The following is an 11,348-nucleotide window of genomic DNA, read 5'->3' as shown; positions in this document are numbered from 1 at the left end:
AGGTTCCTTTGTGCCGTATGTTAGATTCCAGGTGTGAGGGGTATCATAGGGTATTTGTCTTCCTTCTGACTTACGTCCCTTAGGCTTGAATTCCATCCACGTTGCTCTCCTTGGTCAACTCTTTGCTGTCGTTATGCTTAGGTTCTCTAGCTTTGCAGTCACAGCATTCTCAAATATCTTAAGCAGATCTGGTTTTGCAAGATTTGAAGCTATCGTTATTATTGTTCCTTTCGCTTTAGCAAGAAACTCAAGAGCAATGTTTCGTTAGAGGCAATTGTTGAGATTCTTGTACAGTTTTAACAGGAATGCCCCCTTCGAGATCACGATTTTGAGCACTCTTGTTTTCTGGTGTGGTTGTTGTCCTGTTTTCTGCTCTAGCCGCGGGGCTCATGCCTTTGCTTTCTTTGCTGCTCACCTATTTGTTTTGATTTGCAAATGCAGTCCCTGTAGATCAAAAACGAAGGTGAGGCTTTGCCCCTGGGCACAGAGGGGATAGCCAGCTTAGACCTTCGGGTGGTGTAGGTTATTTTTCCTTTAGATATTCTCCAAGTTTAACCTGTTTTCTTTGACTCTAACTTTTATCATGATAATTTCGTCTGTATTTCCTAATTGATGAATATCTGACTTGATCTTCTTTTTTGCTAATCTCATTTGGTTGAGAGGTTTTTGTTGTGTTCGTAACTGCTGAGAAGGAATGCTTCATTTGCTTTCTTCCTGGCAAGGGTATTTTTAGCTTTTAAGGCTGTGTTTCTGCTAAATAACCACATTTCCTTCAGTACAATGACGTTCCTTAAACCAAATTATCTGTGCAGTTCATATATTTCCCCAGGTCACTGCTCATGTGCAACCGTATCCCTTGTTTGTAGGTACCTTTTTGTATATATTTATTACCGTAAGTCATTTGCTGTCACCAGCAGTGTGTAAGCCTCAACTATTAAATGACATCTGTATATTTGGAATTTTAATCTTTAACTAAGTGATCAAGTTTTTTTAAACTGTTATTGTTTTGAGAAGTTTTTGAGCTAAAACCCGAAACTGCCATAGTTCACTAATTTTTACATAAACCATTTATTTACAAGACAATCTCAAAAAAATTACTTCTCACAAAGTAGGCACATTATATCCGTACCTTGCACTCCTTTGTAAATTTACCCTCCAGGATTTCTGCTGGCATTCATGTGAAATTCAAGCAGATTCTTTAGCAATTTCCTGTAGCTCCAGGTCTTTTTTCAGTGCTTCTAACTGGATATAAGTACTAGGATTCCATGAAATATAGTGGAAATGTGGATGAAGAATTTACTACAGCAAAGATTTTTTTTTAAAGTTTAATCACATTCCGATGATTCTGTCCCAAATAGTCTCAGCTGTACTTCTTAGGTTTGCTTTGATCTAAATATTTTCAGAAAACTAGTTTTTGTCTGAAAGAGCCCTTTCTACTCTTCACACATTTGGGAGGATTTTATTTAAACATTTTTTTATTCCTTTTACATACACAGTAGTTAGAGTAGAGAGTTTTCTGTGTGATTTCTCCTTTGTGGATTTTGAGTTTTCCTTTGTAGCCTCGGGCCTTTTTCTAGCAATAATAGCACCTTTTTTTAAAGTTTTCGTAGCTTGTTAATTCACACACATTAGGTATATCGTTAAAAATTCTCTGCAACCTTTTCCTCCATGTCAAATTTTCCTTGTACTTCTGATAGTCTTTGCTTTATGTTTTTGTCGTCGTTCTTTGGTTTTGTTTTTGTTTTGTTTTGTTTTGTTTGGCTGTGCCCACAGCTTGTGGAAGTTCTTGAGCCAGTTTGCTCCACAGCAGCAACCTGACAATGCCAAACCCTTAACTCACTAGGCCAGCAGGAAACTCCTTTGCTTTATGTTCCAATGCCGTTGTTTTTTGCAACTTTCCACCTTAGAATCTGTATCTGTTTTCAGTATAAGGTAATCTTCCTGCTGAGTGCTTTTTGCCTCTAATTCTACATTGATAAGATTCCCCCACTGCTTTTTTTGTTAGTAACTCATCTGGCATTTCCTTGCCTGTCCTCTCATTCAAAGTTTTAAATGTCATTTGTTATCGTCGTCTCTGTCAACATCGGAAATGGACATTGCCCTTTAATAAGCTAGCTCAAATTCATTTCCTGATTGCTACACTGAAGAGTTCTGTCTTTTATCACGTTTTGTTTTTATGATTTATTTTCCGCTTCCTTTGTTTATTTTTTAGAGTGATTTGGAAAGGAGCATTCCTTTTAAATTTTGAGCCCTTAGGAATGCTCTTATGTTTTCAGGAGTACATTTAGAAGCTCCTGATTAAATACGATGAACTGGACATATTTTTCTTTTACGTCTCTCCTCTGCATCCTGACCCGCATTGCAGTCTGAGGGAATTTAAGGGTGAGGAGGAAGTGGCCCCATAAAGAGCAGGAGAGCAAGTCATCACTGCAGCATAATCAGAGCACCTATGGGAGTGAAGACAGGTGCTGCGGCCGGAGGTGCTGCGATGATGGAGGGAGCCGGCTCAGAGGTGCCTGCAGCTGAGGAGGGCGATCTAGGCAACTTCAGCCTGCTGGGGTGGGTCTTTTTCCCTGCCTTGTTTGTTTTAAAGATCTGAAACGAATACATCAAATCTACTTTTTCAAATATTAATTGTTATGCTGGGTGGTTGTTATACCTTGTGGGTTTCTGCAGTTTTATTTTTAAAGTAAAAAAGAGTCCAGGAGGGGACCGTTGTTTCTGGATGCTGTAAATAGGAAAGGAGACGACAGGCGATGCGCAAGGCCTGTCTCGAGTCCCTGCACGGGGAACCTCGCAGGACCACGGAGAGCTCCACGCAGGCAGCGTGCCTGTTCTGGGGCAGAGGGTCTGCCACCTTCCTTGTTGTTGCTTTTGTTATTGGGGCACCGAGGCAGCACTAGGAGTTGTGAACCACGCTAAGGTTTGATGACAGTCCCTGTAGCCTGAAGAAGAGTTTAAAGGACAATTGATATGGTCCCGTCCCCCCCTCCCCACACCTGCCCCCGAGTCCCCGTGCCCAAGAGAGAAAGGCAGGGTTCAGTTACTTGTCTACTGGCAGAGTAACCTGTGGCCCACTGTGGCCAGGCACTGAGTTGGACAAGGGGGTGAAAGGCAAAGTGCAACTTTGTCCCCAGGAGATGTGAGGTGAGAGTGGGGACAATACACGGAAGTAAAGTGCAGTCTGCCGTTTGCATTGTGGGAAAAGAAAGAGACAGAGGCTTCAGTCTTCTCAGAGGGTATAGTAGTTCAACGATTGGGGGACAAAGAGTCTACAGGGGCCACGCCTGTAGAGGCCAGAGGAGGGAAGGGCAAGAAGGCTTCCCAGCACTGAATTTCGTCCAATGTTGGTGAAAATAAAATGAGCAAAGGCGAATGGGAGGGGCCAGGGTAAAACAGGCAGGTGAGAAGCATATGAGGATGACGCCCTGTGGCAGCCAAAGGACAGACGGTCCAGCATTCAGGGTCCCCTGGACGCGTCCCAGCGGGAGAGCGGCCACGCGGGGTCTGGAGGCTGCCGTGGTTCTCTGGCAGCAGCGAGCAGGATGCAGGTGCAAGGAGGCGGCAGGAAGGGTGAGAGCAGCATCAGGCGAAGAGGAGGTATCTGCCCCAGAGACGTGGCGGGGGCGGGGGGTGGGGGGCAGGATAAAGATTGAAGGTGGACGTTCACAGGCTGAAACTGAAGTGAGCGAAAGAACTGAAACTGGCACGTCACCAAGGAAGACGTACCTATGGCAATGAGCGTGTGAAAACATGTTCAGTGTTTTTAGTCATTAAGAAAATGCCTTGAGTTCCCTTGTGGCTCAGCAGGATAAGCATCCAGCATTGTCCCTGCTGTGGCCCGACTTTGATCCCTGGCCTAGGAACCCCCATGTGCCGTGGGTGTGGCCAGAAAAAAAGAAAACGCACTTCAAAAAAATTATTGAAACCATAAACGTACCATCTCACGTGTGATCGAGTGGCTCACATGAAAAGCCTGACCAAGCTGAGTGTCAGCAAGGACGCGAGGAAACTCAAAGTCACACCCATGGATGGTGGAAAAGGAAGAGAGCCAAGACCACATTGGAAATTTAGCCATCTCCTTCCTTTTCTCTCTCTCTCTCTCCCTGTCCCCCTCTGCGTTTCTCCCTTTCCTTCCCGTGTGCTTTCGTTTTCTCACTCTCCCCCTTCCTTTTTATTTAATATGAATCCGGCCAAGTGGTCTTACATTTGGATCACTGTTCGATAATGAACAGCAAACACTGCTGGTCTGCATATCATCTGCCACACACAGAACATCGTAACACACTCTGAGGCTTAATTCTGAGTTTGAAAGTCAATGGAGTTTCCATTGTGGCTCAGAGGGTTAAGAACCTGACATAGTGTCCGGGAGGATGCAGGTTCGATCCCTGGCCGCGCTCCGTGGGTTAAGGATCTGGCATTGCTGTGGCTGTGCTGTAGGCCAGCAGCGACAGCTCCAACTTGTCCCTTAGCCTGGGAACCTCCATGTGCCACAGGTGTGGCCCTAAAAAGACAAAAATAAATCAGGAGGCTGACTTAACATGTTAAAATGATTCAGACATCCAATGATGGGTTATATGCTTATTATTTACAGAGAACACGGATTCACCAACATAAAAAAAAAGGGGGCAGCAGCCAGGAGACTACCTCATTCAGTCCCCAAAGGGTGAACCATTTTCCCACTTTCTGCAGGCAAAGCCCTCTCACGATAGGAATCTCTGGCATTTTCCCCAGCAACCGAAGGGCGTGCCCGCGGCTTGATAAACAGAGGCGTCATAAACAGTGTTGCGTTCACCCAGGCTGAGCTGTGCCCAGAAGGCTGGGGGCCAAGGACTGGATGGGAGCATGGCCTGGCCTTCATGGCTTCTGTTAGGTCTGCCAGGGTCAGCGCTGCTCTAGGACCTGTCCACCTGAAGACCCGGGACAAAGTCAGGGCTCAAAACTCACATGTCGGAGTTCCCGTCGTGGCGCAGTGGTTAACGAATCCAACTAGGAACCATGAGGTTGCGGGTTCGGTCCCTGCCCTTGCTCAGTGGGTTAACGATCCGGCGTTGCCGTGAGCTGCGGTGTAGGTTGCAGACGCGGCTCGGATCCCGCGTTGCTGTGGCTCTGGCGTAGGCCGGTGGCTACAGCTCCGATTCAACCCCTAGCTGGGAACCTCCATATGCCGCGGGAGCGGCCCAAGAAATAGCAACAACAATAACAACAACAACAAAAAAAAAAAAAAAAAAAAAAAGACTCACATGTTCAATGCAAAAAGTGACTCCCACACTGCTTCTCACTGAACACGAAAGCCAGGGTGGAAAGGGCCGTGCTTTAGAGCAAGTCCGGGTGGGTCCTGAAATAAGGGTCCTGCCGGGAGTTGGTGGCTTTCATGAGGACAGCCTGGACAAGGGCCTGTCGCCGCCTCTAGCTGGAGGTCATCCACATTTGTGGCCAAACACAGCTGGCCGGTGTCTTCTCAGACCCAGGACAGTCTTGGAACTGCGTGTCCTTGGAAGCGAGTGAGTGGGTACGCGAGGCGGCCCGTGGGGGTGTCCCCCTGTCTTGGGCAGAAGCAACGTCCAGAAGCTAAAGCCCTCTCCCTGGGCCATTTTGGGGCCCCCGCATCTGCCTCTTCACTCTGGTACTTGGTCTTATTCTCAAAGTGCTGTCTCCGCCCTGACGAGCATCACAGAGGAGGAGATTTGGGGGGCATCCTTGGGCTATGATGCAGTCCCAGATTTCCAGGTAAGTCGTGACTCAAGCGTGAGCCAGTGGTCGCTGGTGCCTCCAGCCTTCCTCTGCGCCCCTGGGGAGGGCCCTCTGTCTTTGCTTTTCCCGACTGAACTTGTGCCCTCCACCCCCACGGGCACCAGCTCTGGGCTGGGAGTCAGTCAGTGTGGGGCCCTGGCTCTCTCCACTCCTTGGGTGGCGGGTGTCCCAGCCTCCTCAGAGGGGCCCAGGCAGTTCTCCCTCATGGCTCAGGATCCTCAGGCCACACGTGCTCAGCCCACAGCCCTCCACTGGACCTGCTTCCTTCTGAGCTGCCCCTCGGCGTCTGCAGGCTTCTGCTTTCTGACACTTGGCCCATCTCTGTCAAAATGTTTCTGCTGTGGCTGCCCTAGGGCTGGGGCAGAGGCCAAGGCCGTTTCCCACAGTGCTTTCCTGGCTCACCCATCCCTCTCTCCCAGGGGGAGCAGGAGTAGGCAGGCCTGGAGAGCTTCTCCCTTCTCCCGCGCTGTGCCCAGGGCAGGAAGGGGCAGGCTTTCCATGCTGTCTTTTGTTACCCAGCTGGATCTTCCTCCTGCCCTCAAACCTGGGTTAAGCCTGGATGCTGCACCAGGTGCAGGACAGAGCGAAGGACTGGTTTAGCATGAGGGGCCTGAAGTCGGGCGGTGGTCCTCTTCTTACAATTGCCACGTGCCCTATTTGTTTTAACCCCGTGTGACTCCCTCCCAGCCTCGACAGACAATCCCTTTCCCTCACCCTCTCAGAATCCTTGCAGCAGCGCCCTGGGGTTCGGTTCTAAGCTTGTTTTTGCTCGACGTGGCAGCAGCTGGCACTCTTGCTGGCAGGGATTTCTCTCTCTAGCTTTTACCTGCTTCTCACCCAAACCACCTATGTCCCGGGCTCCTCCCTCCAGTGACTGCATGGCCTCAGTCATCTGCTGCCCGCTCAGCCTGCTGCTGTCTGTGGGAAAACAGCGCACTGGCTGTCATGGCTAATGGTGAAACCCAGCACGACAGAGAACTAAGTCTAGTGCCCTCCTCAAAGGATGCTTCGCCAGGGCCAGACTTCATTATGATGGCTCCCTTTTTGTTTTCTTCTTTTCTTTTTTCTTTTTATAACCGCACCTGTGGAACACAGAAGCTCCCAGGCTAGGGATCAAATCAGCGCTGCAGCTGCCAGCCTACACCACAGCCACAGCAACACCAGATCAGAGCCACATCTCTGACCTACACTTCAGCTCACGGCAACGCCAGATCCTTAACCCACTGAGCAAGGCCATGGACACTATGTTGGGCTCCTAACCCACTGAGTCACAGCAGGAACTCCATGATGACTCTCTTTTCACACACCTGCTGAACGTTCCGTCTCTGCTGGATCCAGGGGGATTTTCTGCCCTTGGTGCCCAGACACTGTAGTTTGAATCACTCACCTCACTGATTCCATTTCTAGAGACCTTACTGGGTAGGACACTCTTGACCTTACATCTTACTGGGTAGGACACTGTTGACCTTACATCTCAGAGAGAGGAGCAAAGCTAGAGGGTCTGGCTGCCCGATGGATCATCACAAGGAGAAAGCCATTTCCAGTGGGCAGCCTCGCCTCCCCTGGCATGCCCAGGGGAGGGACCATTCCTGCGGATCCAGCTCACTTTGGAAACACACTTGCAACCCACGCTCTGAGATGTGCTGTTACTGGTGGGAGTTGGAGAAAAGACTTTCAGCCCTTCCAAACTCATTCGAATCAAGCGTTCAAAAAATTGACATTCAAATCTACAGTTTTAAAAAAATTTTTATTATAGTCGATCTGCAATGTTCTGTCAATTTCTGCTGTACAGCAAAGTGACCCACTTTTATATATATCTGTATAAGCATACATTCTTTTTCTTATATTGTCTATCATGTTCTATCACAAGTCATACATATATACAGCGGGACCTCATTGCTCATCCATTCTGAATGTAATAGTTTGCATCTATGAACCACAAACTCCCGGTCCATCCCACTCTCTCCCCCTCCCCCTTGACAACCCCAGGTCTGTTGGCCACGTCTGTGAGATTGTTTCTGTCTTGTAGATGGGTTCATCTGTGCCATGTTTTAGATTCCACATGTAGAGGATTTCATATGGTATCAAATCCACAGTTTTTATGTCAATACCACAACGACTACAGCTCTGTCCAACAGGTATGTGATTGTTCATAGCCGTCTCTTAGGATCTTCTGCATTTCCGTGGTATCAGTTGTAGCATATCCTCTTTCATTTCTGATTTTATATATTTGAATCTTCTCTCCTTTTTCATCATGAGTCTAGCTAAAGATGTGTCGGTTTTGTTTATTTTTTCCCAAAGAACCAGCTCTTAGTTTCATTGATCTTCTTTATTGTCTTTTTATTCTCTCTTTCGTTTCTGCTTTAATTTTTCTTTCTTCTTTCTTCCTTTAACTTTGTTTCAATTGTTTTTCTTTCAGTTCCTTGAGGTGTAAAGTTAAGTTGTTTATCTGAGACTTTTCTTGTTTATTGAGGAAGGCATTTATTGTTATTGTCTTCCCTCTTAGAACTGCTTTTGCTGCATCTCACAAATTTTCATATATTCCATTTTGTTTGTCTCAAGATTTTTTTATTTTCTTTTGACCTGTTGACTGTTCAGTAGCATATTGGTTAATCTATACATATCTGTGATTTTTCCATTTTCTTTGTGTAAGTAATTTCTAATTTCATATGATGTGGTTGGAAAAGAAGCTTGATATGATTCCAATCCTCTTAAATTTATGGCAGCTTGTTTTGTGGCCTAACATATGACCTATCCTAGGGAACGTCCCATGTTCACTTGAAAAGAATGTACATTCTGTTGCTTTTGAATGGAATGTTCTATGTATATCGTTTAAGACCACCTGACCTAATTAATGTGTCATTTAAGGCCAGTGTTTTCTGATTGATGTTCTGTCTGGATAATGAATCCATTGATGTGAGTGGGGTATGAAAGTTCCCACTTTAGGTCGGTTAATATGTGCTCTCTGTTTTGGGTGCTCCCATTTTGAGTGCCTAAATACTTATAAGTGTTATTATACCCTCTTGTTGGGTTGATCTCTTTACCATTATGCAATGCTCATCTTTGTCTCTCATTACAGTCTTGTTTTAAAGTCTATTTTGTCTGATAAAAGTATAGCTACTTCAAAAAAAATGTATAGCCACTCCAGCTATCTTTTAGTTTCCATTCACATGGAATATCTTATGCTTTTAAAGTGGCATTTTTCTATATATAAGTACAAGCTCTAACAACTCTATAAGATGTATTATTGTAACAGATAGAGTCTACAGTGGCCTCATGATCCCTGCTCCCTAGAGTTCACAATCTTGTGTGATCCCTTCCTGTAGTATTGTTCTCTGGAAAAAACAGAAATGCTCTAATAGGAACATACATATGATTTATTATAAGGAATCAGGTCACACAGTTATGGAGGCTAAGAAGTCCCATAGCCTTCCACTGAGGAGCTGGAGACTCAGGAAAGCCTTGGTGTGCTTTCAGTCTGAGTCTGAAGCCCTAGGAACCAGGGGATCTGATCATGTAAGTTCCAGTCCGAGGGCAGAAGAAGGAAGACCAGTGTCTCAGCTCAAGAACAGTCAGATGGAGGGAGTAAATTCTTTCCTGCTTAGGCTTTGGTTCCATTCCATCCTTCAAATGATTAGATGAGACCCACTCATATTGGGGAGGGTTATTTACTTTACTCAGTCTACTGATTCAGATGCTATCTCACCTGGAAACAGCCTCGCAGAATAATGTTTAATCAAATATCTGGGTCCTCCACATTCAGTGTTTGAAATTAACACATAAAGTTAACCATGACACCTCCTCATGGCAAAGGCGCCAGGAGGTATGTGATTGTGGGTATCTGATTATAACATACCCATGTGTGAGATGTTCCCTTGGAGGCTTTGAAGAAGCCAGAAGCCCTGGTTGAATCTACCCAGGGAGAAAAACCACATGACAAGGACCTGAGAATGGCCTGCAGCCAACTCACGGCAAGAAGCTGAAGCCCTCAGTTCTACAACCACAGGAACGGAATGCTACCAACAACCACATGAGCTTGGAAGCTGAGCCTTTCCCCTTAGAGGTGCTGATGAGACCCCCGCTCAGGTGACACCCTGACTTCAGCCTGGTGAGAGCTTGTGCAGAGGACCTCGCTAAGCTGTGCCCAGAGTCTCAACCCTCAGAAACTCTGAGGTCACAGATGTGTCTTGTTTCACACCTCTAAGTGTGTGGTGCTATTGTTACACCACAGTAGACAACTAACACAATTCTAAAGAGTAAAATGATTCGCTTTTTTCAAAAACAGCAATTGGCTGGGGACAGATAACCTTTCAAAACCTGTCAGCTAAGACAACATACATGGCAAAACATCTTCTTAAGTTCACAGAGAACCAGGAAGTTTTTATAAGACCAACTTATCTGTTCTATCCCCAGAGCATATATCAGGTTTGCAATGTCCTGGCTGCGTTAAGTCATTTCAAAACCCAGCTTGTCAGAAGATACAAACGGAACTGCTACGTCACGGAAATAGCTGTTCTGAACTTCCAGTACCTTGTCCACAGAATGACGGAATCTAATTAACGCTGTCAATCAACTATTAAGCCGTTTAAAAACTGTTGAAAGAAGACCTCTTTCCGCGGTTTTTAAAAATTACATTCTCCACTTTTCCCTGAAGAAAATGGGGTTGGAAAGTCAGATTTGTTTTGCCACGGACTAACAGAATGCAAAGGTAATAGTTCAGAATATTCACCTTCATTTATAAAACCTCATCTCTGTCAAATACAATACAAATGAAATATTAGATTGTTACTTCTCCAATTCCTGGGCCTCCTAAAGCAGTTTTTACATAAAATGATGTATGTCTAATGAAGCAATGTAAATGTCCCTCAGAATTTAATGGTCTATTGAGACATCTCTTGGCAAATGGACAGGTGTCTATCTAGGGGCCCAATGTGAAGGGTTAAACACTACTCACCTGCATCTGGGAGGAAAGGGGGGACTCTATCCCACCAGGAATGAAACAAGAGGAGTTCAACACAACTGGAGCACAGACAGTTGATGGGGGATGAGACTGGGGTCTTAGCATCAGGCTGAGGATGAGGGGTTTGCATCATTCCTGCTGTTAGTCCCACAGTGAGCACTGGTTCTGCCCCAAACGGAATAGAGGAGGTGGTATCTTGAAGACTGTGTATACACAGCCCTCCTGCTCCAAGAGACCTGCCCTTTGCCGGGTACCCCCCAAAGGTTGCCTTTCCTCTAGGAAGAGGCTGGAAACCCCGCTGCTTACTGATTACCCTGGAAGAATGAGTTTTTCAATATCTATGAATGGGTTGGTTGAGAAAGAATGAATGAGATGGTTAAAACTCTGTATTTTGGAGGGAATGTTGGGGAACGTGTTAGGTGCTACCCAGAGCTGAGTGGAAGCCACAATACATGAAGGGCCCTTGGGCAAAAGACAAACCCCAGCGATGCTAGACATCTCAGGTCCCGGCTTTCTTTGTAGAGTAAGCTCATCGGCGCTCGGCCAGGATGCAACAAAACTCACAGTCAGACTCCGCAGGTTTGGATGCACTAGGAAGAGTCTGGCCTGGATTCCTGGAAATATTGACTTAGAC

This window comes from Sus scrofa, chromosome 16, assembly GCF_000003025.6.
Source record: "Sus scrofa isolate TJ Tabasco breed Duroc chromosome 16, Sscrofa11.1, whole genome shotgun sequence".
Taxonomy (NCBI): Eukaryota; Metazoa; Chordata; class Mammalia; order Artiodactyla; family Suidae; genus Sus; species Sus scrofa.
The sequence above is the reverse complement of the archived record's forward strand: the minus strand, read 5'-3'. Positions refer to the sequence as shown.